Source organism: Ostrea edulis, chromosome 7, assembly GCF_947568905.1.
Source record: "Ostrea edulis chromosome 7, xbOstEdul1.1, whole genome shotgun sequence".
Taxonomy (NCBI): domain Eukaryota; kingdom Metazoa; phylum Mollusca; class Bivalvia; order Ostreida; family Ostreidae; genus Ostrea; species Ostrea edulis.
This window is the reverse complement of record NC_079170.1, coordinates 7,739,871-7,744,870: the sequence shown is the minus strand read 5'-3', so window position 1 is coordinate 7,744,870 and position 5,000 is coordinate 7,739,871. Positions and strand designations below refer to the sequence as shown.

Here is a 5,000-nt window from a genome sequence, read left to right as displayed (position 1 = left end):
GCCTGATTCTAACACTAATTAGGATGTGATCCAGTTCACGGGCCTGATTCTAACACTAATTAGGATATGATCCAGTTCACGGGCCTGATTCTAACACTAATTAGGATATGATCCATTTCACGGGCCTGATTCTAACACTAATTAGGATATGATCCAGTTCACGGGCCTAATTCTAACACTAATTAGGATATGATCCAGTTCACGGGCCTAATTTTAACACTGATTAAGATGTGATTCAGTTCATGGGCCTCTAAATAGGATATTATCCAGTTCACGGGCCTGACTCTAACACTAATTAGGATGTGATTGAGTTCACGGGCCTGATTCTAACACTAATTAGGATGTGATTCAGTTCACGGGCCTGATTCTAACACTAATTAGGATATGATCCAGTTCACGGACCTGATTCTAACACTGATTAAGATGTGATTCAGTTCACGGGCCTCTAATTAGGATATGATCCAGTTCACGGGCCTGACTATAACACTAATTAGGATGTGATTGAGTTCACGGGCCTGATTCTAACACTAATTAGGATATGATCCAGTTCACGGGCCTAATTTTAACACTAATTAGGATATGATCCAGTTCACGGGCCTAATTCTAACACTGATTAAGATGTGATTCACTTCACGGGCCTCTAATTAGGATATGATCCAGTTCACGGGCCTGACTCTAACACTAATTAGGATGTGATTGAGTTCACGGGCCTGATTCTAACACTAATTAGGATATGATCCAGTTCACGGGCCTAATTCTAACACTGATTAAGATGTGATTCAGTTCACGGGCCTCTAATTAGGATATGATCCAGTTCACGTGCCTGACTCTAACACTAATTAGGATATGATCATGTTCATGGACCTCATTCTACCACTAATTAAGATGTGATTCAGTTAACAGGTCTCTAATTAGGATATGATCCAGTTCACAGGCCTGACTCTAACACTAATTAGGATGTGATTGAGTTCACGGGCCTGATTCTAACACTAATTAGGATGTGATCCAGTTCACGGGCCTGATTCTAACACTAATTAGGATATGATCCAGTTCACGGGCCTGATTCTAACACTAATTAGGATATGATCCAACTCACGGACCTGATTCTAACACTAAATAAAATGTGATTGAGTTCCCGGGCCTAACTCTAACGCTAATTAAGATATGATCCAGTTAACGGGCCTGATTCTAACACTAATTAGGATATGATTCAGTTCATGGGCCTGATTCTAACACTAATAAAAAATGTGATTGAATTCACGGGCCTGACTCTAACACTAATTAGGATATGATCCAGTTCACGGGCCTAATTCTAACACTGATTAAGATGTGATTCAGTTCACGGGCCTCTAATTAGGATATGATCCAGTTCACGGGCCTGACTCTAACACTAATTAGGATGTGATCCAGTTCACGGGCCTTATTCTAACACTAATTAGGATATGATCATGTTCACGGACCTCATTCTACCACTAATTAAGATGTGATTCAGTTAACAGGTCTCTAATTATGATATGATTCAGTTCACAGGCCTGACTCTAACACTAATTAAGATGTGATTGAGTTCACGGGCCTGATTCTAACACTAATTAGGATGTGATTCAGTTCACGGGCCTGATTCTAACACTAATTAGGATGTGATTCAGTTCACGGGCCTGATTCTAACACTAATTAGGATATGATCCAGTTCACAGACCTGATTCTAACACTGATTAAGATGTGATTCAGTTCACGGGCCTCTAATTAGGATATGATCCAGTTCACGGGCCTGACTCTAACACTAATTAGGATATGATCATGTTCATGGACCTCATTCTACCACTAATTAAGATGTGATTCAGTTAACAGGTCTCTAATTAGGATATGATCCAGTTCACAGGCCTGACTCTAACACTAATTAAGATGTGATTGAGTTCACGGGCCTGACTCTAACACTAATTAGGATGTGATTCAGTTCACGGGCCTGATTCTAACACTAATTAGGATATGATCCAGTTCACGGGCCTAATTCTAACACTGATTAAGATGTGATTCAGTTCACGGGCCTCTAATTAGGATATGATCCAGTTCACGGGCCTGACTTTAACACTAATTAGGATGTGATTGAGTTCACGGGCCTGATTCTAACACTAATTAGGATGTGATCCAGTTCACGGGCCTGATTCTAACACTAATTAGGATATGATCCAGTTCACGGGCCTGATTCTAACACTAATTAGGATATGATCCAGTTCACGGACCTGATTCTAACACTAAATAAAATGTGATTGAGTTCCCGGGCCTAACTCTAACGCTAATTAAGATATGATCCAGTTAACGGGCCTGATTCTAACACTAATTAGGATATGATTCAGTTCATGGGCCTGATTCTAACACTAATAAAAAATGTGATTGAATTCACGGGCCTGACTCTAATACTAATTAGGATATGATCCAGTTCACATGCATCTAATCCAATCCTTGTAAACCCAGTCCTTGTAGAGCATAGCTTAGTCCCTGTAGAGCATAACCTAGTCCCTGTAAAGTATAACCTAGTCCCTGTAGAGTATAACCCAGTCCCTGTAGAGCCTAACCTATTCCCTGTAGAGTATAACCTATTCCCTGTAGAGTATAACCTAGTCCCTGTAGAGCATAACCTAGTCCCTGTAGAGTATAAACTAGTCCCTGTAGAGGATAACCTAGTCCCTGTAAAGTATAACCCAGTCCTTGTAGAGCATAGCTTAGTCCCTGTAGAGTATAACCTAGTCCCTGTAGAGCATAACTTAGTCCCTGTAAAGTATAACCTAGTCCCTGTAGAGCCTAACCTATTCCCTGTAGAGTATAACCTAGTCCCTGTAGAGCATAACCTAGTCCCTGTAGAGTATAACCTAGTCCCTGTAGAGCATAACCTAGTCCCTGTAAAGTATAACCCAGTCCTTGTAGAGCATAGCTTAGTCCCTGTAGAGTATAACCTAGTCCCTGTAGAGCATAACCTATTCCCTGTAGAGTATAACCTAATCCCTGTAGAGCATAACCTAGTCCCTGTAGAGTATAACCCAGTCCCTGTAGAGCATAACCTAGTCCCTGTAGAGTATAACCCAGTCCCTGTAGAGCATAACCTAGTCCCTGTAGAGTATAACCCAGTCCCTGTAGAGCATAACCTAGTCCCTGTAGAGTATAACCTAGTCCCTGTAGAGCATAACCTAGTCCCTGTAGAGTATAACCTAGTCCCTGTAGAGTATAACCTATTCCCTGTAGAGTATAACCCAGTCCCTGTAGAACCTAACCTAGTTCCTGTAGAGCCTTACACTGTCTTAGCCTATAAAATGCAACTTTGTCTCTGTACAACAGTATCGTATTTCACTGATAATAAATTTTCCATACATGTTTATTATTAGTTTAATCATCAGGCACAATTGAATAGTCTCGTGGGGATTCGGGTTAGAATAGATCCTCAGTACCCCCTTGCTTGTCGTAAGAGGCGATTAAATGGGGCGGTCCTTCGGATGAGACCGGAAAAACAGAGGTCCTGTGTCACAGCAGGTGTGGGACAATAAAGATTCCTCCCTGCTCAATGGCTATAAGCGCCGAGCATAGGCCTAAATTTTACAGCCCTTCACCGCCAGTGGTGACGTCTCAATGTGAGTGAAATATTCTCGAGAGGGACGTTTAACAATATTCAATCAATCAATGCACAATTGAATAAATACCCAGTCTCTCTGTGTTATAGACTTTTCCAGTCATCTTGAGCTAAATCAACATTTTTGTGCCAGACCCATTTTTGTGTGCATCATAACTCAGTATCTCTATAAATAGTTGAATCTGCAACTACTACATGTAAGAGCTTGACGTATTTGACAGACATTTTTTTCCACAATTTCCTCTGGTACTTAGTCTTGATTTTAATTAAGAAGAAAAAGTTGAACAGATAACAGTTTTATTATCAACACCTTAGACATACAATGATTAAATTATCACATTGTTGTAACCTTTGACATTGAAATATTTTCCAGATACATGTACTTATGAAAGAGCTGGCTCGCATTCTACCTCATGCTCCAAGATTGCGTAGCAATAGTAACACATGATGGCCATATTAGACAGATTGATAATGATGGGTAATCAGATCAAACATCCTTAATATAAATCAAATTTACATAATCTGTTAAGAATTGATTATATATTACTGGGTAATTAAGGGGTCTTTCATGAAAAGAAATGAAACATCTTTAAGTTTTCATAAAACATATGAAACAACAATTTTATCTTTCTTTCAGTGATTAATTGGTAAACACATTAAACGTTTCAATGTTCCATGGGAAATACAACATAACTATTTATTCTATATGTTGAACAAGAGGCCCATGGGCCACATCGCTCACCTGAGCCACCTTGGCTCATATTGAAAGAGTTTTCCTGAATAATTGTATGTAAAACTTTGATTCTCTATTGTGGCCCCATACAACCCCAGGAGGCCATGATTTCAATAAACTTGAATCTGTACTATGTCAGGAAGCTTTCATGTACATTTCAGCTCTTCTGGCCCAATGGTTCTTGATAAAAAAAAAATTAAATGACCCACCCTATTTTTGTGGTCATCTCCCCTTTGAAGAGGGCATGGCCCTTCATTTGAACAAACTCGAAAGCCCTTTACCCAAGGATACTTTTGGTTAAGTTTGGTTATTATTGGCCCAGTGCTTCTGGAGAAAATATAAAATGTTTAATCATGCACGGACAGACAATGAACAACAGGCGATCAGAAAAGCTCACTTGAGCTTTCAGCTCAGGTGAGCTAAAAAGTATTTACGTATGGAATAATTTTCTTCATATGTGTCTTTTTTCATCCAATGCTATTTCTCCCCACTTTTAAATTAACGTTCAGATTTAAAATACATCAGAGTTTCCTGTAAATATGCATATCGATATGTGATATATGTCCTTATCAACTACAGAGTTTCATAATACTGCCTTGCATGTGAGTTAAAACAGTATACCCTTTACAAGTCGTTGCCTGCAGTATA

The 5,000-nt window shown here is 39.5% G+C and overlaps 1 long non-coding RNA gene across 1 annotated transcript in view; it reads right to left on the bottom strand.

Moving 5' to 3' along the window:
* Positions 1–3,899: 3,899 nt before the first annotated feature.
* LOC130047770 (uncharacterized) overlaps positions 3,900–5,000 on the bottom strand; it is a 2,673-nt gene continuing 1,572 nt past the window's right edge. Inside the window, exon 3 of the long non-coding RNA XR_008796583.1 lies at positions 3,900–5,000. This exon is cut by the window's right edge and continues 374 nt beyond it. This is a non-coding gene — a long non-coding RNA (uncharacterized LOC130047770).